The following is a 25,711-nucleotide window of genomic DNA, read 5'->3' as shown; positions in this document are numbered from 1 at the left end:
AAAAATATAGTCTTTTGAACATGTCGACAAATCAAAAAAAAACAAAAAAAAAAAACACCCTACTGACAAAACCCAGAATGAGGAAGAGGAAATGATGAGGCTTTAACCCTTTCAGGACCAAGGGACATATTTGTCCCATAACTTTAAAATCCTATAAATATTGATTGGGATAGTCTACAGTTCTAAATTTGATATGTACGGATTCCATATGATACTGCCTTTATGTAAACAAACTGATTCCGACATTCATTCATTAGCGTCGTTGCCAGATTGACGAGAAGATTCACTTGCCACACTGTCCATAAGCCAGAAGTGTGATTTAAAAAAAAAAAAAATAATATTTCACAAATAAAATCAATTTTTTGGCATCTGCAAGCCCTTTTTACCATAAAAATGTCGTCAAAACCACAAAAATTGGCCTACGATCCTTATGATCCTAAAAGGGTTAAGAGATCCCCACATCTTAGTCCTCAGTTCATAATGACACTTTCTAAAACGGACAAAACTTTGCAAGAGCTAATGCACGGGGCAGAGGTAGGGAGGGGGGGGGGAGGGGAGGACTCAGCAATGATAAACATCCTTCTGTGCCATTTAAGAATATAATCAGAGAATGTGTTCTGGATTGTTGCCATTTAAAAAAAACCCAAAACTTGCCTCTCATTTCTCAGTTATTTGTGATGACCTCGTATTAAAAAAAAACAAAAAAAACCCAGCATAGTTTGAACTTTACATATTCTAGGCCAGGGGTAGGCAATTCCAGTCCTCAAGGACTCCGGAGCCAGGTCAGGTTTTCAGGATATCCACAATGAATATGTACGAGATGGATTTGCATGCACTGCCTCCTTGAGATGCAAATCTATCTCATGTATATTTATTGTGGAGATCCTGAAAACCTGACCTGGCTCCGGCCCTCGAGGACCGGAATTGCCTATCCCTGTTCTAGGCTGCTCTGCAGCAGCCAGGCGCATAGGACAGTGGTTCCCAACCCTGTCCTGGAGGAACACCAGGCCAATTGGGTTTTCAGGCTAGCCCTAATGAATATGCATGAAGCAAATTTGCATGCCTATCACTTCCATCATATGCAAATCTCTCTCATGCATATTCATTAGGGCTAGCCTGAAAACCCGATTGGCCTGGTGTTCCTCCAGGACAGGGTTGGGAGTCACTGGCATAGGAGACAGCTCTGTGGGCGCTTGAGCACCCCCAATATTGAAGGACTCTCACTGCACTGCAGTTTGAGCCATTCCGGGGCTTATTCAGAGCTTAAGGTCTATATCCGGTCCTCGAGAGCCGTATTCCAGTCGGGTTTTCAGGATTTCCCCAATGAATATGCATTGGAAAGCAGTGCATGCAAATAGATCTCATGCATATTCATTGGGAAAATCCTGAAAACCCAACTGGAATACGGCTCTTGAGGACCGGAGTCCCCTAACCCTGGTCTATATAGTTTTGTTATATTTATTGTTAAAGTTGGACTATAAAAACTATAAACCAGGCGCCCGGGGCTCCGCCCTTATCTCCATCCCCCACGCACGCCACCCCCCCCTTCCTTTCCCCCGTACCTCTAGTTGAAGTTGTTGCTCACGGCGGTCAACAATGTGCTCCTCGCGATCCCGTCGACTCTCCCTCCGATGTCACTTCCTACGCGCAGCACCCGGAAACGACATCAGCGGGAGAGCCGATGGGGTCGCGAAGAGCACATCGTTGACCGCCGCAAACAGCTTTAACTAGAGATAGGGGGGAAGGGAAAGGGGGCACGCGCGCACGGAGGGGAGGAATGGAAAGAGACAAGGAGGCAGAGAGGAGGAGGGGTGCCAGGGCCCCCATCAATATGGCGCTCAGGGCAGACCGCCTTCCTCGCGTGCCCCCCACTTTTACTATGCCACTGCTAAGGCACAGACAAAGATTTTCTTACCTATTCAGGCATCACTAACTTCATAAACACCAATTCAGAAAAACTTGGAATATCAGGATTCTCTACCTCTGCTTTCAAGATGAACATGTAAACAAAGCTAATATTAGAGCTATGCGGGAACTCGGTACATAGATTAAAAATAACTGGATGCGGCACGGCGGGACTGCAGAGCTTCCAGGTTACCTACATAAGAACATAAGAAGTGCCTCTGCTGGGTCAGACCAGTGGTCCATCATGCCCAGCAGTCCGTTCAAGCGGCGGCCCATCAGGTTCAGGACCTGTATAGTAACCCTCTATCTATACCCTTCAGGAAATTGTCCAATCCCTTCTTGAACTCCAAAACCGTACCCTGTCCTATCATGCCATCTGGAAGCGCATTCCAGGTGCCCACCACCCGTTGGGTGAAGAAGAACTTCCTAGCATTGGTTCTGAATCTGTCCCCTCTCAATTTTTCCGAATGCCCTCTCGTTCTTGTAGTCTTTGAAAGCTTGAAGAATCTGTCCCTCCACTTTCTCTATGCCCTTCATGATTTTGTAAGTCTATCGTATCCCCTCTAAGTCTCCGTCAGTTTCTCCAATCTTTCAGCGTATGAAAGGTTTTCCATACCTTTTATCAAATGTGTCGCTCTCTTCTGAACCCTCTTGAGTATCGCCATATCCTTCTTTAGGTACTGCGAGCAATATTTGACGCAGTACTCCAGATGCAGGCGCATCATCGCCCGATACAACGGCAGGATAACTTCTTTCGTTCTGGTTGTAATATCCTTCTTGATTATACCTAGCATTCTATTCACTTTTTTAGCGGCCGCTGCGCACTGTGCTGACGGCTTCATGGTCTTGTCCACTATTACCCCCAAGTCCCTTTCTTGGGTACTCTCACTCAGTAACAGCCCTCCCATTGTGTAGCTACTGATGGTTTCTGTTCCCTACGTGCAAGACTTTACATTTCTTTACATTAAACTTCATCTGCCATCTCGTTGCCCACTCCACTAGCGTGTTCAGGTCCCTTTGTAAATCTTCACAGTCTTCTTTAGTCCTAGCCCCATTAAATAGTTTGGCGGCGTCTGCAAATTTTATTACTTCGCACTTCGTCCCCGTTTCTAGATCATTTATAAATACATTGAACAGCAGCGGTCCAAGCACCGACCCCTGCGGAATACCACTCGTAACCTTCCTCCAGTCCGAGTAGTGGCCCTTCACTCCTACCCTCTGCTTCCTACCCGCCAACCAATACCTAGGTCCTAGAAGGAAATTTTTAGGCTTTTCTTAGATTTTTAAGGTTCCCATCCTGTTGCATCATGGGACCTCCTGCACTGACTTCGATGGATATGTTCAGGAACTACAAATCCCACACTGCTTTGAGAGGTAAGTTTTAAAACCAGGACTGGCCAAAAAGCATCCCACTTGGGTAACTGGGTTGCATTGGCATCGCCACGTGTGGCGTTCTCTCACCACTGCAGAAGCAGTGGGCGCTGTTGAATAGGAACAGGGCGAACTCGTTTTTAGTTCATTGATCTCAGACTGCAGTCAGGATTTCTCTTTGCTCCTTATCAGCCCTTATAAATCAGATCCGCCTGTGGTCAGGTGGAAGGAATGAACACCGAACATGCCCATAAAAAGACTGGCTGCTGGAGCCGTGGCACTTCCCTGCTGCTGGAATGCTTGGCTGTGCTACTCTGTGGCTCTAAAAGGCTCATGTTCTGATCCCAGCTGGCCTTTTTTCTTTTGGTTGTTTTCTGTTCTGGGTCTGTTCCAAGCCACTCCTTGTTTGCTAACTTGTTCCAATCTGTAGCAGCCTATTGCCTTAAAAGGACACTATTAATCCCCCCCCCCCCTCCCACCAGCCTGGGGGCTCAGGCAGAGCTGGGAGAGGCTGGTATTCCACACAAAAGGAACAGATAGCCCTGGAGACTGTCTGCACAATCCTCATGGTTTCAGCTGACCGAGAGGCGCTACCAGGGCTGCCTTGAGTGGCTGCTTTACACACAAAGACCTACTTTTGTGAAGGATGACCTGCAGTGAGTCTGCAAAAAAACCCATAAAGCATTGCGTACAGGCTGCCCCTTAGCCTAGACTTCAATCCATAGCCTTATTCCCCACTGCCCTCCAATCCAGCCAGCAGATTAACTGTTCCCCATAAATATATCCATGACATCCCGTTTGTCTATAAGCTCTTTCGAGCAGGGACTGTTTTCTTTGAACAGTGCTGCATGCGTCTGGTAGCACTATAGCAATAATTCATGGTAGCAGCGTGAAGAGTTTCAGTCTTTGGGAAGCAGAAGTGAGATTCTGATGTCATATTGCCTCATTCCACCAATAAGAGCCAACCTCATCAGTGATGTCACAATGGCTTGATTGTCCTCTACTCCCCTCTGCCCTCCAACCCAACCAGCAGATTAACCATTCCCCTTAACTGTATCCATGACATCCTGTTTGTCTGTCTAAGTCAGGGGTGTCCAACTTGTGTCCCAAGGGCCGCATGCGGCCCCCCCCCCCCCCCGTGAAGTATTTTGTGCGGCCCCAGTCGAGGGCGATGGCAGTGTTTTCCTCTGCTGCTCCTGGGTGTTTACTGTCTTGCTGGCTCCCTCCTCTGTCTTGCTGCAGCATTTGCGCGGCCCCAGAAACATTTTTTTTCGGCTAATGCGGCCCAGGGAAGCCAAAAGGTTGGACACCCCTGGTCTAGATTGTAAGCTCTTTCGAGCAGGGACTTTCTTCTTTGCGACTCTGTACGTCTAGTAGCACTATAGAAATAATTAATAGTAATAGTAGATCTCCTTTGTAACATATGCCATAATTGTTGGAAGTCAGTATAGGGCCTGTGCTCTTCCCCCATTATTCCAGGGTCTGGCACCCAGGGCCCTGTGCTGACTGATGCCACTGCGGACATCACTGCTGTTGCTGCAGCTTTTATGCTTTGGATAAGTGGGGGGAAGAAAGTGGATGAAGGAAGGGAAGGGAATACATATTTACAATTTTTTACACCATCCGTCACCTGAGAAGGGGTCGGGGTCATGTAAATTTCTAAGGGTTAAAATGGGTAAAAATCGGATAAAGGTTTGGGACGTGCTGCCCTAGGCACTGCCTCATGCTTCACTGCTGAAGTACGGTAATCAGCATTATATTGTATAGTGTATATACCACTTCACTGATATGCAAAAGCCAAATCTGAAGGACTAGATTGAAAAGGACAAGAGCTATTGAAATCAATTTGAGTTTTCTAGATCCAAGCTTCATTCTGCATTCAGATTAGAGAATGACGCGGTTTACCCGCGGCCACCGCATTTTAGCCGCGGGTCACCCGCCGAAAACGGGGAAGAAAACTAGCAGTCGCTGCGGCGATGGGGACAAGGCCATTCACCGCCCGCGGGGCGGTGAATGGTCTTGTCCCCCGCAGTGAGGCATGAAGGATCGCGCGGTCCCCGCAGCTCACACCCGCCCGCCCAATCGATTCCAGTGTCCAGCCAGCTCTCTCCCCTCTCCTCACCCCAGTCCACAGATCCTCCTCCTCGGTGACCCGCACGCTACCAGAGAGCCGCGCACACCCGCCGCTGCTCAGCCTCGATCTTCTGCTCTGACGCAACCGGAAACAGGAAGTTGCAGCAGAGCTGAAGATCGAACACTGAGCAGCCGCGCGTGTGCGGCTCCCTGGGAAAGCGCGCAGGTTGCCGAAAAAGAAAACCCACAAACCAAGGTGAGGAGAAGGGAGAGAGCCGGCCAAATACCAGGATCGACCGGGCAGGCAGGTAGTGGCCGCGGGGACCGTGCGATCGCTAGTGTTCCCGGCTCAAATTGGAAGGAGGGAGTGAAAGGAAAAAGGCTTATATGGATGCAGCGGGGACGGTGACGGGGCGGTGAATGGGATGGCAGTGGCGGTGACGGGGCGGTGAAGGGATCGGCGGTGACGGGGCGGTGCAGAGGATGACGGTGACGGCGGCGGTGACGGGGACAGATTTTTTCCCCGTGTCATTCTCTAATTCAGATACAACTGCACTTCTGCGATCTCGGAGAACTGAAGATACAGGCAGCACAGCTGGGCCACTCCTTAGATCCCAAGGAAACACACTAGAGCTTGGTATCTTTGTGCTGCTGCTGACCTGTTACTCCTCACAAAAAGCTCCAAAAAAGGATTGCCAAAGAAACTTCAAAAGAGACCAACGATAAGGCAAAAATGGTCCAAAGGTTCCCAGAGTGCTTCAGCAGTAACGAAGGCAACTCTGTGATAATAACATCAATAAATTACTTTATAAATTTAGTGATGCAAGGTTCCCTCAGTGTGAGGGGTCAGCGACGGGAGCAATCCTCCAACGCTTCACACAACAGGCTGGAGGCAACCAAGCCCCCACCTGCACACCATCATCGGGTACCTGAGTGTGCTTTAAATCAAAATAACACGACCACCATAAACGCAGTGAACGGTGAACACAAGTGAATTCAATCACAGCTACCACTCTGGGAACCCCCCCAGCCAACTCCCAGTCCTAGAATGAAAAAGGGAGACTTAGCTTCAGTAAATCTTCATCTGTCGTCCAGGGGTACAGAAGGCAAGGCAGATGAAACGCCACAGAATACCAGGTCCAACCAGCCTGGTTTCTCCTAACAGAGGCATGGTTTCATGCTTTAGGAGTTTTGCTTAGAGGAAGAGCCTGTCTTAGGAGCTTTTGAGATACATGAGGGTTGGTCAAAATTAACTTCTGGGAAGCAAACGCTAGGGCAGTGCTGACTTAAAGGTATCCAATACCCTAGGCAAACCTTCAGCCATGTGCCCTTGAACCCCACCCCATCCTAGGAAGACTCGATGTCCTCTCCCACCCCTTCACATCTAGCATCTCCTCTTTCTTACCTTCTCCCTGTGCTATCCAGCATCTCTCCTAACATCTCTCCTTCCTTACTCTCCTCCCTCTGAGAGTATCAGTCGCTCTCCTTTCCTACCCCAACATCCTCCTCCCTATAGTGTCCAGCATTTCTCTCCTGCCCTATCCCTCCAAGGTATCCAGCTCCCCCAAGGCGTTCATTGGCTTTATTCTGTTGCTTACCCCCCCCTCTACAGTGGCACCAGCATGTCAGTCAGCTTCCCAACATAATACTCATCACATCCAGCTTGAGGCCTTGAGCATCTGTACATACTCAAAGCCCAACAGGTCTCGGCCGATCCAAATTCCCTGTTTCAGAAAAGGCAGGACCCATTGAGTCTTGAACATGTGCAGATGCTCAAGGCCTCAAGCTGTCTGCAATAAATGTGTTAACAGGCAGAGTGAAATGTCAGTGCCACCACCAGGGGAAAAGGAAGGGAAGTCACTGCACATCTTGGAGGGAGGACGGGGAGATGCTGAATACAGGCACACTAATAGCCACAACTGTACCCTCCCCCAAACTGTGATACCAAGGTGGATGCCTAATATGTGTAGTGGTTGGGCCACCCCTAAATGTTAAGAATTTTTAGGAGGGCCCTGGCTTTACTGCAACAAGTTCAGAAGCTATGTGCTCAATTCAGTAAAAAAATGAACCATCTATGCCAGGTGTCTTACACTTAAGTTGCAGTAACCAAGTGCACAGTTGAGGGCTGGTTGTTAAATCTCACCCAACACGGAGTGGTACACTTCTCCCTCCGTATTCGCGGTTTCAGCATTCGCGGTTTCGATTATCCACGGTTTTTAGCTTGCTGGCTCCTCCCCCCCCAAAATTACATTAGCTTGCGTAGAGAAATTGCCGATTCCAAGCGTTTACAGAGAAAATCGCTGATTCCCAGCACTTTCTTCACCGTGTTTTGCCTTTCCTTCAGGAACAGACCACGTCTCCCACCATGTTATTCCAGGTTTCACTATATTCATGATGGTTTTTAATAGAAAACAACGACTAAATTATGAAAAAGTTATTCACAGTTTTTCTGTATTTGTGGTTCTGTTAATCCCCTATCACAGCGAATACGGAGGGAGAAGTGTATTTCCTTTTGTAGGGGGGTTGCATTGTAGCAGCATACATTCATAACACAGAGCCACTCTTTGGGACATTCAAGAGAAAATGATCTCAGCTTCTGTCTCTTCCTCCCACAGTCAATATTTACAGTTGCAAGGCCATCGGGGAACTTTCCCTCGTAGTTCCAATCTCTTTAATGTATCATAAAGGGATCCATAGCAGTTATATTCAGCAGGGACCAGTGGAGTAACCGAGCGCTTAATATGATGGGCTGAGACCCAGGGTTCAAATCCTGCAGCATCTGAATCTTGTGATTTTTGGTGGATCACTTCATCTTACACAGCCTCATAAAAGCTTTGTGCTTCAAAGCCAGCATCTCACTTAGGCTGCAGGGACAGTAATTTCGGAAGAAGCTTAAGCAATCAGCTCTGAGGTTCAAGTCCCAGGCCAGGCTTCTGCATCAGCCAGGGCCGGGGACAGTGGACAAAGAACCCCAGACATTCACTAGGTTCTGGGTGGGATTGCAGTTTGTAACCCATGACCATATATGCTTCTGAATATGGAGGGAAATGCCAGGAGTTGTAAATAAATGTTCTTGGCAATATAGTCAAACTGGGTCTGACTGAGCTGCAAGCCAGAGGAGCAGCAGGAAATTGCCAGGATATAAGGGACAGTTCCCTCCCAGGGCTAACTGCCACAAATATGCATTTCAGTTGCTTTCGCTTTGAAAAATGACCCCACTAAAAAGATATGCACACATACACCTGCTATTTACCATACAAAAATTAGAGAAAATGAATTCACATTCACAGGCAGTCCCCGAGTTACAGACGCCCAACTTAAGTACGACTCATATTTAAGAATGTGGTAACAGTTTCATTTGATTTCACTGAGCGGTATTTCCAGTGGCATAGACTCCTACACTTCTGCAGCAGATTCAGGAATGATGCATGGCCGCATTAAGAACAGTGTGTGGTTGTGCATGCTGTACCTTAGAGGGAACACTGGTAGGGACAGATGGCCCTTTTGTCAGCTGGGAGCAGAGGTAAGCAACAAGAATCTTAAAACCTACATGTTCCGAGTTACATCCAAATTCGACTTAAGAACAGCTTTAAAAACGCTAATTGTTCTTAAACTGGGGACTGCCTGTATAGGAATAATCAAGCCATTGTGACGCCATTGTGACATCCTTGATGAAGTTGGCTCTTAGGCATTGGTGGAATGAGGCATTATGACATCACAATCTAAGCTCTGGAATGTTGCTACTTAAGAACATGGTTGTGGTTTCATTTGATTTCACTGAGCAGTATTTCCAGTGGCATAGACTCCTACACGTCTCCTGTAGCAGATTCAGGAATGATGCATGGCTCCATTAAGAACAGTGTGTGGCTGTGCACGCTGTACCTTAGAGGGAACAGGCCCAAGAACCAAACTCTGAGGCACATCACTGGCAACATCCCTTTCCTCAGAGCGATCTCCATTGACCACTACTCTGTCGCTTTCCACTCAACCACTTCCTGACCCTGTCTGTCATTTTGGGGCCCACCCTGAGGGCACTCCGTTTATTTATTAGATGCCTGTGTGGAACACTGTCAAAGGCTTTGCTAAAATCTAAATACACCACATCTAGCACACTCCCTCTATCCAATTTTCTTGTCACCTAGTCAGCGAAAATGATCAGATTTGTCCGACAAGACCTGCCTCTAATGCATCCATGTTGCCTCGTGCCCTGGATTCTACAGGATTCCAGAAATGTCACCATTCTCTGTTTTAAAAGCATTTCCATTAATTTTCTTACCATAGAAGTCAGACTTACAGCCTGTAGTTTCCGACTTCTTCCTTATTTTTATTTTTGAGGAGAGGGACCACATCCAGCCTTCTCCAATCTCCCGGTGCCACTCCCGACTTTAGAGAAGCATTGAAAAACATAGCCAGCAGAGCCGCCATAACTTCCCTAAGTTCCATCAGTACCCTCGGATGTACACCATCCGGCCCCATCGCTTTGTCCACCTTTAATTTAGCAAGCTCCTCACGAACGCAATGCTCTGAAAATCGATCAGGGTCTGCCACACCTCGAGCCCTCTAGTTTTGTCTTCTGCGGTCCCGGTCCTGCATTGTTAGTACACGAGCACAGTAGCTAATCATTCTGGCATGACAGCACCTACTAATTCACATGCTAATTACATGTTGTGTTAAAGGACAAGCAATGGGTTGAGGAAGGGTATGAACTGCATTATCACAACCACCACTAATGTAGATATACTTATAGTACTATGCTTTCAAGAAGAGGTAGTAAGTGCATCCATGTTATTAGCATGCATGTCCAGTAAAAACATGATCACCTCTACCAGGAGGGGCAACCTTGATGGGCAAGTCTGGGGAGGGGAGATCTCTATAGACAATCCTGCCTCATCACCAATGTAGATAGATTGTGAACCCACTGGGACAGATAGGAAAAATGCTTGAAGGACCTGTATGTCAACCACTTTGAGTGTGTTGTAAAACTGCAAAAAGGCTGAATACAAGTCGCTATCCCTAGCCTCCCCCCCTAACCAGGGGTCAAAATGATGGCTGTGACATCTAGTGGCAGTCTTGCAGTACTGCTGCTGGGAGTCAAACTGCAGAACAATGTATAACCAAAGTAAGCAATTATACATATTTATAAGATTGTTTTAGGAGAAGTAGTGTTCAGTATTTGTGGTTGTTGAGTTTACTTATTAAACTTGAGGGCGGTTGGAAGGGGCGGGCAATGCTTAACAGTTGCTCAGAGTGCCTAATACTTTTGCTCCTGCCCTGCAGAAAAGCTTGGAATGTAGCAGGGGAAGAAAGAAAATCCTGTTGGTATATACTAAGCTTCAATTAAAGAAAAAAATAACTTCAAAACACAGGGGTTTCTGTCCCTTACTAAAGAAAGGGTGAATACATTGTCTGGATGAACGAGTGGTCCAGTTTCATACATTCCCTTTTGGAGTGCAGGGGAAGGTTTCTGCTAAAAAAAACCCCCAACATTTTTCCCTCGAGGGATGTCCATATCCCATTTAGAAACTTCCCTTTGTCAAGGCAAGAAGCCAATCTGGAACTTCCTCTAGTAGGGGAAGGAAGGAAAGAGGAGTTCTTATAGTGACCATAAAAGAGAACAATATAGCCCTGCATCAGTAAATTCAAGGAAAGAGGATGCTGAACGTCAAGTCTCTGATCCATCCTCTCCAGGCCTTGTAAGCAAACCATTTGGGATGCCAAATACTGCAAACAAGTCACGAGTAAAAACCCACCATTGGGTGGAAGTCTGTACTCTTAAGTAACAAATTTGGTTTCAAGACGTTAGCAGCGATTATGTTGTAGAAACAACCAACTCAGAGGCGCACGATCTATTGCGAACAATCAGATACTGCCTGCATCGCAAAGAAGCGGAATTCTTTGGGAACAATGCCGAGCGTTGCATTTCGGTTTTCATATCTAGTGGATTCTCATCACCTGAAAGTTATTGCCCTCTCTCCAAGGATCCCCGGGCCAATCTCATGTTAAACTGTAAGATACTCACCCCTCTTATGTGCATACCCTACTCGTAACGTATTGTATTGCCAATAGGGAGAATTTTCCTGTCTTCCACCTCCATGCGCCGGTGACGTCGAAGGGTATTTGTAAAAACTTTGCTGTTTCAGTTACTCCATCACGCACTAAGGGCTCCTTTTACTATGGTGGGTTAGGGCCTTAACGCGCAGAATAGTGCGTGCCAGACCTTAACGTCATCATTGAGTCGGCGTTATTCTAGAAGCGGACCGCGGGGTAATTTTGTGCGTGCGCTAAAAACGCTAGCGCACCTTAGTAAAAAGGAGCCCTAAGGCAAAATTCTGAGTTTCCTCTAATTTATAGATGCGATAGTGCGATGCAGTTTTTAACCATCCCGTAAAGACTAATGGAAGAAATGTCATGAAGCCCCCAGAGTGTCTAATCAACAGATACGAGTGGCCGCTTACATTATGAATATGTCCAGGATGCCTTTAATTCCCGTCAAGAAGTTGCAGGCATTTGAAAGAATTTGTCAAGGCTATTGAGAATCCAACCACAATTGTTCCAACGGAATGTGTGGTGCCCTGTGGCCCAGCAGCAAGTCTAACATATAGGATGATTACAGATGCCTTTTACCATCTCTGTGCACTTGAAAAAGCAGCCATGCTAGTTGCAGGCGATAGCACACTCCCTGCATTCAATTGGTCTATGGCAGCATCCAGGGCTTTGCCAGGAACCAACAGGAACAGAAACATGATGGCAGATAAAGGCTAGATGGCCCATCCGCTGTAACCATTATCTCTTCTTCTCCTTATTGGCTAAGGCTGTTAACATTTGCATCTCCTCTCCTTATTGGCTAAGGCTCTTTACACTTGCATTGTGATGTCATAGAGCTTAATGGTTATAGAAGCATAGTAACATGATGGCAGATAAAGGCCAAATGGCCCATCCGCAGTAACCATTATCTCTTCTTCTCTCTAAGAGATACCAGGTGCCTATCCCAGGCTTTCTTGAAATCAGACACAGTCTCTGTCTCCACCACATCTACCGGGAGACTGTTCCACGCATCTATCACCCTTTCTGTAAAAAAGTATTTCCTCAGATTACTCCGGAGCCTGTCACCTCTTAACTTCATCCTATGTCCTCTCATTCCAGAGCTTTCTTTCAAATGAGCCTCGACTCATGCACATTTACACCACGTAGGTATTTAAACATCTCTATCATATCTCTCATCTCCTACCTTTCCTCTAAAGCAGGGGTCTCAAAGTCCCTCCTTGAGGGCCGCAATCCAGTCGGGTTTTCAGGATTTCCCCGATGAATATGCATGAGATCTATGTGCATGCACTGCTTTCAATGCATATTCATTGGGGAAATCCTGAAAACCCGACTGGATTGCGGCCCTCAAGGAGGGACTTTGAGATCCCTGCTCTAAAGTATATGAAGGATCCCTAGCTAGCTGACATGGCTGGGTCACGGTGTAGATGAAGAAAGCTTTATTTTAGATCAGTGGGTCATAATCAGTACAAAGAACAAGTTGTGACTCCATTTTACTGCTCTGAGAAATCACGTATGCATGCAGGCCTGTACTATGTATCTGTCTTAGTGCCTGGTACAGCCAGGAGGCAGAGGAATGTAGATGCTAGTTAGCCTAAGATGTGTAGATTATAGGATGGATTTATGGTTTTGTTTTTCTCTTTGCTCCTACCTTTTGGTCAGAACTGGTCAAACTGGTTCGGACTGGTTAGGACACTATATAATCTTTGTGTTTGAAATTCTCAGGGTCTTCTGTTTATGCAGCCAGTTCTGCCCAGAAGTCCAGCATATATGCTAGTTTAATAAAAGCCTTTTTAAAATCTCTTCAGTCTCTGGCTCAAGTCTCTGCACTACTAAAGGAGGGCCTTATCCTAAAAGGTACCTTCATTTGGCGCAGCCGAACAGGGACTTGATCTACAGACTTGAGCCTGTTTGGCACGATCGTCTCCCTCGGAGGATTTCAAACCTTGCCTCCTACGAGACCCGTAATAGCCGGCATTAACCTGGTGGTTGACCAGGAACGGTTTTCTCGTCGAAGACAACGGATTGCACCTCGAGAAGGAACGAATCGGTGGAGATTTCTGGCTCCTGGTTTTGTTGTGCCGGTACCGGACCTGTCTTGGTAAGTGAGAAGTTGATTCCTTCTCTATCCTGTCTCTACCTCTTCTGTCTAGTAACTTCTTAATCCGTTGTGAAGCACAGAGAGGTATATAGGATTCTGGTTTCTGGAAATTGGAACTTTTGTTGGGTGCATATATAGATTGTATAATATGGGTCAGAGCACCATCGACCCCCTTCAGATCATGCTTAAACATTTTACGACTGACCCTCTTTTCCTTCTTACAAGAGGGGGGAATACATAGCGTACATAGTCCTGCTTTTCATCATGAGATGTAACATCTCAACCCTGCCAGTTATGGCAGGCTAATACAATGCAATTTTTAATTGGGTAATTATGGAGAATCAATGTTAACTGAGTTTGATTACTAATAAAACAAAACACTTAGTTAGCTAGACACAGTCATGCTTGGACTGGATTAACTCTCCTAATCGTATGGTTTAGCACCATTTAGATCAATTCAAAGTAACAAAACAAACACCCAAACATTTTCCCTTTGCCCTATTGCTTTTCTTCCATCTATGTCCTCTTTCCTTTCCTCCTTGAAGTTCTTTTTTTTTCTCTCATTGTTTCTTATACGTTTAATTCTGGGTTTGTAGAGGTTTTTTTGTAATTTTGTAATTCTTTACTGTTTTCTTCACCCTTATTTTTATTGTTGTCCGAGGCTTAGTATTTGGAATTTAATCAACCTTTTGTCATACTTGTCAAATTAATAAAACAAAAGCTCTGGGGACACCTGACAAGACACAGAGAACAAGAAATTGGTGATGTTGAGAAATTACCCAGGGAGATGGAAATAGCATTTAGGTTGGAAACCTGGGAAAAGTTGGTAAAGCAAGCCAGCATGATTGTTTTGCCGAAAGTTGCAGACAGGATAGTGTAAGTTGCTTAACAGGGTAAAATGCATGTGGATCAAGACAGAATTAAGAATGTGAGTTCGCACTGATGAACGAGAATAAGGACTGTGATTTTAGATATATGTTGCGTGCAGTGGATTTGTTACAGACAGTGAGTAATTTAAAGAAAGTTGAGCCAGATAGTTTACGTGTTCTCGCAGTTGTCAAAGTGTGTCTGCTGGTAATAAAAAAAAAAAAAAGAAGAAAAAAAAAAGCAACCGTTTGTCAGACATGTGGGGTTTGTGTTTGGCACATCCCTGCCTTTGTATTCCAGTGTTGGGGGATTTAAAGTACAAGACTAACAATGATAGAGGTTAAGTATCCATATTTTTCTGAAAATTGAAATATTTGCTAAACATGGGCTTGATAATTCAAGTTCAAGTTTCAAGTTTTATTATTATTTGATGAATCGCCTATACAAACATTCTAAGCGCTGAACAATTAAAAAAAAAAAAAAAAAAAAAAAAACACATTTTAGAGGACAAACAATTTTAAGACACAAGTACAAAGTTAAATAACAAAGTTTTTATAAAAGAGATAAGATCTTTTTCTTTTCTGATGTACAGTAGCAGTGCATTCCACGTTTGTGGCGCTGTAACAGAAAACATGTCATTTCTTCTTGTACCCACAATTTTTAAGGAAGGGACAATTAATAAGTCTTGTGATGATGATCGTAGAGAACGAGGGGCATAATAAGGAATGATCATTCTAGACATGAATTGAGGCTCATTGAAAGCTAGAACTTTAAAAACCAAGAATAATATCTTAAAAGTAATTCGTTGGCTAATAGGTAGCCAATGGGACTTAATCAATAGCGGTGTAATGTGGTCAACTTTTTTTTTTTTTTTTCCTTTATGAATGAGTTTTATTGATAACGGATGGATTGAGATTACTTCTTTTGTGCTAACAGTCTCCCTTGCTTTCCCGTATTGTGTCTTTATCCTGGTGTTCTTTATGAATCCTTTCTTCCCATGCATGTTTGTATAAAGTGTTATTATCAATCAGATTCTAAATACAATTGGAAACAGAAATACCTTTAAAATAAACTTGGTAGCTCAAACTCCAGAGGAAGGGGGTAGTTATTATGTAAGGACAGTGCAGAGTAAAGTAGCTACATCTAGTCTGCAGCAGTGCCCACTCCTCAGAGTGTAGCGGGACCCAGGTGGCAGACAAGGGTTCCAGGTCTGCCTGCAGGGAACATGGCTAAGTGACCTCAGGGGTGGTGTCACGTTAAAATGTCTCTTCTTTGTCTTCGCAGTCATACATACAGAGCTGTTCTGGACCTGTTACAATGAGCCTTTTTCTACCCAGAGAAGGAGGACAATGTTCTGCTTTCAGTAACCTTGAAATGACCTTGCACTTAACATTTAACATGTTTCTTTTTTTCCCCTTTGAATTGACATTGCCATACTTCAGAATACCTCTATATTTAACATTGTACACTGTATCTTACTTTACCTAGTAAGTTTTGCTTATTTTTCAAGATTGAAGCACACCCTAGCAGTTGCGTCCCTGTCTGCCTTATGAATGTAATTGGCAGGGCACCAAGCCAGAGTGATCACATTCTTACGTTTTCTCTTTCGGATGTTCCAATAACCATTAATAGATGCCTTTTATGATTATGTGATTATTATGCCATGTGTTATATCGCACTTTACTTTGCCACTGTGTGCACACAATTATGATTCGTGCTATGATGGACGTTTTGTTTTTGTATAACTGTGCATTTCTCTGCAGATCTAAGTTCAGCTCTGAATCCTTGCCAGCTGGAAGAAAAGTTTCACGCCTTTTCTGTTTTCTATGTTTGTTTATGCCCTGTAATCTTTGTGTTGTCTATCTGTTTGGTTTGTGGGGTACCCCAGGGAAACCAACCATACCATTGGCCATTTTGGGAGATTTTTCTCTCCCTTTTTGCATTTTTGTTTTTTTCCTATCTAAATTGCCTTTCTAGCTGTTCATGCCCACGCTGTCCTCTGGCGCCAGCGTTCCTTCCTCACCTCCTCTGGATCCCCTATCCAACACCACCAACTCATCCTGGACCTTTTGGATGCTATCCTGCTACCCTCCAAAGTTTCTATCATGCACTGCCGGGCCCACCGTCGCCTCCGTGATTTCATCAGCCGCGGTAATGCCTTGGCTGACCGCTCGGCTCGCCAGGCGGCCCTCCAAGGTCCGCCCACACCCCCTCTTCTGTTATCCCTTTCCTCCCCTCAACCTTTCCTTCATTCCCTTTCCCCCCAGTACACTGACCCCAAGCGCAAGTGGGCCGTGCAGCAATCTGGCCATTGTACCCTCCCATCTGGATGGATTACTATACCTTCCTCTCACACATCCACCCCCCTCCTGTACGTCCCTCAACTCCTGGCCCTCACTGTTGTCCAACGTGCACACGATTTTTCTCATGCCGGTAACCCAGCCCTCCGCACTCTTCTCCGACAGAATTTCTATATCCCGAATCTCTCTCAACTCATCTCCCATGTTCTGCTCCGCTGTGTCATTTGCCTCCGACACAACCCCTCTTCTGTCAGGTCCCCCGTTCCTGGTCACCAGCCTATCGGTTCACACCCCATGCAAGTCCTCTCTACAGATTTTACCCACTTGCCCCCCTCCCATGGGTTCCGTTACCTCCTGGTTTTCATTGATTCCCACACTGGGTGGCCAGAGGCCTACCCAGTGTGCACAGAGAAAAGTAGGGAAATAGTAAAGGCTTTACTCCATGACATCATCCCTCGCTATGGCCTGCCCCTAGTGATTGGCAGCGATAATGGCCCCGCCTACATATCACAAGTCACACAAGCTGTCTCTCGGGCTCTGCAAATCACCTGGAAATTACATACGGCCTATCACCCCCAGAGCTCTGGCCAAGTTGAACGCATCAACAGAACTATTAAAACCCTCCTCGGAAAAGCGGCAGAGGAAAGCCGCCTGCCATGGCCCAAACTGATTCCTTCTGTTCTATTTTGCATCCGCTGTACCCCAGGTAAACGCAATCAGTTGTCCCCATTTGAACCGCTGAAACCCCTTTGGACAGGGCCTTTCACTGTCTTACTTGCTTCTCCCACAGCTGTCAAATTGTCCCGCCACGAGTCTTGGATTCACTACAGCCGTGTGAAGCCCGCTGCTGAGTATATTTGTGAAAAAGGGCCTACTGACCTTCAACTGAAAATCACACGGCTGCCCCACACTCTGGAAGAGTAATCACGCATGTCTGATCCAGAGATCTGTCAAGATATTTAATATGAACTCTGTTGTGTATATTTACTGCTTGTGATTTACGTCTTGCCAACATTGTCCATGTCCCCTACCCCTCCCACGCCTGGGTGTGCCCCTTGTGTGGCACTAGTGGACAATGGGGGCAAAACGGAAAATGTTATTAGATTTCAAACTAATTATGAGTGTAAGGGTCAACTAGTGACCCCTGTATATATATATAACAAGGTTGAATATTCTATATGTAATAATGGAGATTCACAGATCTGTTTCGACCCCAAAGCAACTAATAGGGATACTTGGATAGAGGTCAGGTCAGTCTGGGATCAGGGCCCCCTGATTCAACAAACCCTGGTCACTAATCCCCATGTCCCGGCCTCAGTCCTCTAGTCATGCTTGCCATGCCATGGACAAGAACCCCACCTTCCTTGGACGTTGTGGTGCCCTAGCATAGAGGAGGGAATATATGCACAACGATAAATACATGTGCCTGGCGGGACAGAAGCCGTCCCACTGTGAAGGTTCTTCCGAACACTACTACTGTAACTACTGGAGATGTGTATCCTGGGCTACTTGGGGTATGACCCGACTGCCTACCACCCGAGCCATATTATCCAAAATGGGTGACTACCTCTGACTGTGGCCTCCAGAACTGTAACCCACTTAACTTCACTATCCTACAGCCGTTTAAATGGAACCTCGATGATAGCCTCCGGAAAGCTCGCTATCTTGTGGGCCTACAGATATATGGTAAGGGCACAGACCCTGGTACTGTCTTACACATCAAACTCGTTGAGAGACACCGAATTCCTGAACAACACAGCATTGTGTTTCCAGACTTTTATGAACATATGAAACTTGACCAACAAGACTTTGTGCCCTCTGCCACCACCCGCAACCTTTTCATACAGTTCGCTGAAACCATAGGAGCCACCTTAAATCTGACAAACTGTTATGTCTGCGGGGGCACCCAGCTGGCCCCTGAAAAACTCCATTCTGGCAAAACACTGCATACAGCGTCTCGGACCATCCTTTACCACTCGTGTTGGACACCTGCAGTGCCAATCCTTATGGACTAAAAACAGTACCTCTCAGCCCGGATGGACTTATTGGACCGGAGATCCTAAGTTAGAAATACCCAGACGATGGAATACTACTGGCAATGCTACCACATTAAATGTCTACCTCCACCTGCCTGCTTCTGCCCCTTGGGCTGCACCGGAAGGATACTACTGGATCTGTGGGAAAACGGCATACCCCACTCTACCCTCAAATTGGACTGGCACTTGTGTTCTGGGCACTATCAAACCAGCCTTCTTCCTCCTCCCGTTATCCGAAGGAGAACATCTGGCTGTCCCAGTATTCGATCAACGGGCCCGTTCTGAAAGAAGCCTGGAAATTGGTAAATGGGGAGACACTTGGCCCCCGGAGCGCATCATTGCTGTCTACGGTCCTGCTACTTGGGCTGATGATGATATGTTTGGACTCAACTCACTGACTGATTGGGCCTCCAAACCGGGACTCTTTAAAGCCCTCACCATAATTTTCCTGGTATTCTCTGTCATATTTTGTGTTCTTCCTTGCCTGTTACCATGTTTATTGAAAACCCTTAACCGTACTATTAGGACTACGATTGACTAAAGTACCACCGCCCTAGTCCTGGCCCTTTCCTCCTATCACCCAGTCCCCACCTCTGATACAGATGGCCCTGACCTCCCGTAACCCAGTTAGTCAGCTAGCCTACAGAAGAAAAGTTGGGAATGAAGGATCCCTAGCTAGCTGACATGGCTGGGTCACGGTGTAGATGAAGAAAGCTTTATTTTAGATCAGTGGGTCATAATCAGTACAAAGAACAAGTTGTGACTCCATTTTACTGCTCTGAGAAATCACGTATGCATGCAGGCCTGTACTATGTATCTGTCTTAGTGCCTGGTACAGCCAGGAGGCAGAGGAATGTAGATGCTAGTTAGCCTAAGATGTGTAGATTATAGGATGGATTTATGGTTTTGTTTTTCTCTTTGCTCCTACCTTTTGGTCAGAACTGGTCAAACTGGTTCGGACTGGTTAGGACACTATATAATCTTTGTGTTTGAAATTCTCAGGGTCTTCTGTTTATGCAGCCAGTTCTGCCCAGAAGTCCAGCATATATGCTAGTTTAATAAAAGCCTTTTTAAAATCTCTTCAGTCTCTGGCTCAAGTCTCTGCACTACTAAAGGAGGGCCTTATCCTAAAAGGTACCTTCAGTATACATATTGAGATCTTTAAGTCTGTCCCCATATGCCTTATGATGAAGACCATGCATCATTTTAGTAGCCTTCCTCTGGACTGACTCCATCCTTTTTATATCTTTATGACGATGCGGTCTCCAGAATTGTATGCAATGTTCTAAATGAGGTCTCACCAGAGTCTTGTACAGAGGCATCAATACCTCCTTTTTCCTACTGGCCAAACCTCTTCCTATGCACCCTAGCATCCTTCTAGCTTTCACCTTCACCTTTTCAACCTGTTTGGCCACCTTAAGATCACCACTGAAAACTGTCCTAAATGTAGTTTCTCACAGGGCCTTGCATAGCTCCCCTACAGAGATCTGATCCTCCATCCTGGTGGAGACTCCTGCTCCATGCGGATATGGAGAACACTCGGTCTGAGCTCTGGAGGCCAGCACTGCCTTGTTCTTCACCCAGCATTCAGGAAGCCCTGCAAGGCCATAAAACATCTGACTGCTCTTCTAATCTTGCCTTTAAAACTATGGAAAATGCTGCTAAAACATGAGGTGGGGTGGGTATAATTATACAGCCAGAGCAACCAGCATACCATGTTAGGTAATACTGACAGGCAAGATGGTCAAATAGGGGAGCTTTTATTGCTATTTTCAAGAGTCAATAGTATCCTACCAAAATATGCAGCCTGACCTTCTTGAAGAGGTCTGAAAATCATTTTTAGATAACATTTCAAGAGTTTGGATGTGACCCTTTTCTTCCCATGGACCATGTGTGCAGAAGAATAAGGAAGACCCTTCCACCTGAATTTCAAGTTAGTCATGGTTTATGTCTGTCTCTTATGTGTTTCTATATGCCTATTTTTATTAATGTAAATCACTTTGAATTTTTTTATAAGCGTTTTATCAAATTTTAAATAAAACTTGGAAACTTGTTAAAATAAACTTGGAAGACGCAGTTGGAACCCAAGCACAGTACCGGGTAAAGCTTTGGATTCTTTCCCAGAAATAGCTAAAAAGAAAAATTAAAAAAAAATAAAAAAAATAAAAATAAATAAATAAAAAATTTATATTGAATCAGGTTGGGCAGACTGGATGGACCATTCGGGTCTTTATCTGCCGTCATCTACTATGTTACTATGTTACTATGACGCTTTCTTTTTAGAGCCAAACTCACACTGCTCCCATTCCCATTCCTAGCCTTGGAAATAGGTCTCATTTGGTAATCCAAGTTGTTGTTGGCGCTCACAGAGACATCTTTTGGGTTGTGCAATCTGTACGGCAGCAAGTGTGGCATGTGTGAGGGAGTGTTGCACAGTGGAAGAGGTAAAGATTTTGACTCAAGCTGTACAACTTGGTAGCTACATGCACCCAGGAAGAACTGCAATTCCATATGAGGGGAGACTCTGGAAAGCTGTGCTGGTACAAAGTCGGCCTGCAGAGTGGACGAAGGGGCTGAAGAGACAGAATGCTGCTGGGTAGCGGGGGGGGAGGGACAGAGGAAGAGGCTAGAAAATGTAGAAAAAATAGAGGGGCACTATAGAGATGGGGGAAGGCACATGCTGGTGAGCAGCAAAGAGAGAGAAGGCTGTAGTGGGTCAGGTGTAGAGGTCTGCATGGGAACGGGGATTGCGGGAATTCCACAGGTCCCGCAGGGATCCCCCCAGGTCTACGGGACTCCTGCGGGAATCCCCCCAGGCTCACGGGACTCCCAAGGGGATGGAACCGGAGTTCCCGACGCCTGGAAAGAGAATTAGTAAAAGATAGACAAAAGCAGAAACTGGGACCAAGATGATGGAAAAATAAAATGTCCCACCAGCTACAGCAAGGGAGATGTTCATTTTGAGGGGGGACTAAGCTCAAAGTGGGAGGCCCCGCCCCCTCTCATGGCTATGCCACCAATTGTGTTTAGTACAAAATGAAGTACTTGCCGAGCTTGTTTTGGGGTTTCCAGTTCAGTTTTGCCCATTTTTCTTATGCAACCCTTGTCCTGAAAAGTGCCTCTCTCAATTCTGCTTTAAATGATTTTGTTGCTGCATTGTTTGATTCTTTACTCATTGCTGCATTAAAAACCATTTGTGGGTCTTGGAAGGACCTCTCACAAGTTGCCTAAGCCAGATGGTGGAACCAGATTTGTTTGCTCCACAGATATGAGCTTTATATTGCCAAAAAAATCCAACTCTTTTATTTCTTTTAACAAGAAATGGTCGACCCTACAGTCACATGATCTAATGCCTATTCTAATTCTTTCCGGTGACGTATGCATCTCTTATTTCTGTTCAGCATTTGTTTATATTTTTATGGGGGGGGACAGGCAGAAACGGAGGAGATTCTGGCAGGGACAGGCAGGATTTCTGTCCCTGCGCAACTCTAGTCAGGTGGGGATTAATGGTGCTGGATACAGTGTGAGGAAGAAGGCACATACACTTCTCCCTGCGTATTCGCTGTGATAGGGGATTAACAGAACCGCAAATAACTTTTTCATATGTTATTCGCTGTTTTCTATTCTAAACCATCGTGAATATGGTGAAACTGCGAATAACATGGTGGGAGACCTGGCCTGTTCCTGAAGGAGAGGCAAAACACGGTGAAGAAAGTGCTGGGAATCAGCGATTTCTCTATGCAAGCTGATGTAATTTGGGGGGGGAGGAGCCAACAAGCTAAAAACCGTGAATAATCGAAACCGCGAATGCTGAAACCGCGAATACAGAGGGAGAAGTGTACTACCGAGCCAACAGGGAGAGGGGAAGCTGTGGGGGTTGGATGGAGGTCAATGGTGCTGAGCGTGGGGAGAGGGAGACACACGATACTGGGCAGCAGGTAAAGAGGGGGAAGCTAGCTTTTGCCAGTGTAGAAAACAGAGAGCATCGGGTGGGGAAAACAGGGAGAGTGGCACATGATGGGACAGTAGGAAGAGAAGTTTGCTTATCGGTGTGGGAAAGAGCGGTCAAGTGCTGGGCATAGGGAGGTGTTATTCCCGAACCATAGCTTACTTGATGGACTGAGTTAAAGGACATCCCAGCGATCCGTTTTTTACCTATTTACCCACCAAACAGGGGAACACCAGAGCTACTAGTGCCAAAAAAAGGGGGTGGGGAGGGGCTGTGCTCAGTTTTTGCACTTTCCACAAACTTTCGCTGACCTATCTGAAAATTTTTTTTTTTTTTTAAATTCCAATTCATCAAGCCTGCAGCACCGATGCGAAAGATCAGAGCAGAGACCACCCCTCCCAACCCTGTGTTTTACAAACTTAAAGCTCATTGCCTTCCTTAGATCTCCTTCTTTCATTTTCCTATGGTGTGTTGCTGCTTCTCCAAACTACAGGTCCCAGAATACCACGGCACAGATGTGCGATTTCATCAGCCTGCCCTGTGCTGAGCTGTCTGCTCATCTCTGCCACGCCAGCTCCACCCAGGCTGCTCCCATTCGAAGCTTTGTGAACCGGATATTAAAAGCAACGATAGCTTTCTGAGCTTGGCATCCACTTCTAGCGGGTCTAGGTAAAACCAGGATTTGCAGGATCCTCATTGACTTGGATTGAGATCCGAGATCCTGAGAATCCTGCAAATCCTGGTTTTTTTTACCATGTTCCACTTCTAGCTTAGGTTTTTAACTCAGGAACCTGAGCTGAGTAACCCCAACACCTGCAATGCTGCCACCTCACCACATGGCAACAGAATAAGTCTCTCAGGTTCCCAGACCTGCACCCTCGAGTTTCACGACGAAAATCTCCCCATGCAAAGGGGGGGGGGGGGGGGGCAAAACTGTAGCCTGCTCAGTTAACCCAGGGGAAGCTGGCTGCCTTATTTCCTGGGGACCCCAGGGAAGATTTGAAATAGCCCATCTTCTGGTTTCCCAGCCAGAGCTTCCCCTCTCAAGTTGCAACCATTTCGGCGTCTGACCTTAGTGCTCCCGCTAGCGCCCTCTGCCGGCGGGGTTCTCTTACCTGCTGTATCTTCCTGGCTCCCGATTCTGCGAGATCTGGCCGCAGTGTGCTCCGGTCGCCCGATTTCTCCAGGAAAGCGTCTTGGGTGGATTGTTTTTGTGCTCCGAGGGAGGAGGCGGACCCTGTGCAGAAGCCACTGTTGTGATTGATAGGAGCTTGGAAAAGGGCAGGGAGGATTGCACACAGCCCTCCGACCGCGGTTAGCCAAAGGATGACGTCATGCTTCCGATTTACAGATGTTTGGCTGCGCGTGCTTTTGAATGGCCGGGCAAGAGAAGCCCGGGCTACCGAGAAAGACACTTTGCAAAGGGACTAAATGAAATTTCTATAGTTTTGCAATGTGGGGGGTGGGGGGAGGAGAGATTAAACTAAACCTTGGATTTCTGACAACCCCATTGGGACTGTCAGCTGCACAGCCATAGAAGCCAACTTTTCCAAATGATTGGGGAGGGGGGGGTGCAAAACCAAATGGAAATTGCCCCTCCCTGGACACACTCCAGATGTTTGCTCAATATTGAGGGTGCTCGAACATCCACAGAGCTGGCTCCTATATTTGGGGCCATCTTCGACCCGTCTCTGCGCGTATCCAACAAACCGCCAAAACTTGTCGCTTCTTTCTATACAATCTTTCCAAAATTCCGTAATTTCCTTTCTGAGCACGCTGTCAAGACCATTATCCACGCCTTCGTCACCTCTCACCTGGATTACTACAACATAAGAACATAAGCATCGCCTCTGCTGAGTCCACAGGTCCATCATGCCCAGCAGTCCGCTGCCGCCGCGGCCCCCCAGGTCAATAACCTGTAAGTTATCTATTACTCTAAAGCAGTGGTTCTTAACCTTGTTGGAGGTACTGAACCCCACCAGTTTCATATGCGTGTTCACCGAACCCTTCTTTATTCCCTTAGTTTTGCCGGAGCTAGACTAGAATTACTCAACTTGGCATTGCAAATCATGCAATTAGGACGCTGACTCCCATCACATTCCGTTATACATGTGAATCCATATTGTACATATTCGTCCGACCACTTTCGTATTTTGCTCGACATAGTTAGTAAGGGATTAAAATATTAAGATAGGTATCACACGACGTACCATCACAACAGTTACAATTCGACTACGGTGCGCATCAAATCCCCTGCAGCACAGATAGGCCAAGCGATGTTGCGTGATCACCTGCAGTCAATTATGGACAAGGGGGGCGTATCATCACGAATCATAAGCGCTTCGGTCACGTTCAATCATCTATCGGTTAAATCACAAATTTTGATCAGGAATTGATTGATGTATATAAGGCGTTAGTTACAGATTGATAGATCAAGAAACTGAGTACACGATCAGTCTTGATCAAAATCACTGAATAACTGATAGATGATTGAACGTGACCGAAGTGCTATATGAGTCGGAGGTGTGTTTTGACCTCCGCCGAACCCGCGAGACTGACTCACCGAACCCCTGGGGTTCGGTTGAACCCAGGTTAAGAACCACTGGTGTAAAGCATTTTGTATTGCATAGTACCCCTCTATTTGCACCTTTTCCTTCAGGAACTTGTCCAGTCCCATTTTGAAACCCACAATCGCACTTTGTTCTACCACTTCCTCTGGAAGCGCATTCCAGGTGTCCACTTCCTGGCATTTGTTCTGAATCTGTCTCCCTTCAACTTTTCCGAGGGCCCTCTAGTTTTCGTTTCCCCGGCCAGTCTGAAGAATCTGTCCCTCTCTACTTTCTCTCTACCCTTCATGATCTTGTAAGTTTCTATCCTATCCCCTCTAAGTCTCCGCTTTTCTAGGGAGAAGAGCCCCAGCTTCTCTAATCTCTCAGCATACGAAAGGTTCTCCATGCCCTTTATCATGCTTCTTGCGGGTCTCCCGTTAACCCATCTGTCCCCCCTTTCAGTCTGTTCAGAATTCTTCTGCCCACCAGAGTCGTTATGCTCATGTTACCCCTCTCCA

The 25,711-nt window shown here is 46.1% G+C and overlaps 1 protein-coding gene across 1 annotated transcript in view; it reads right to left on the bottom strand.

The window, feature by feature from the left end:
- Positions 1–23,908, bottom strand: part of CSRP1 (cysteine and glycine rich protein 1) — a 48,572-nt gene extending 24,664 nt beyond the window's left edge. The window contains exon 1 of the mRNA XM_033917727.1: positions 23,760–23,908. The gene's annotated coding sequence lies outside the window, so the exon portion shown is untranslated. The remainder of the gene's footprint in view (positions 1–23,759) is intronic.
- Positions 23,909–25,711: the final 1,803 nt, after the last annotated feature.

This window comes from Geotrypetes seraphini, chromosome 13 (assembly GCF_902459505.1).
Source record: "Geotrypetes seraphini chromosome 13, aGeoSer1.1, whole genome shotgun sequence".
NCBI lineage: Eukaryota > Metazoa > Chordata > Amphibia > Gymnophiona > Dermophiidae > Geotrypetes > Geotrypetes seraphini.
The sequence above is the reverse complement of the archived record's forward strand: the minus strand, read 5'-3'. Positions and strand labels throughout refer to the sequence as shown.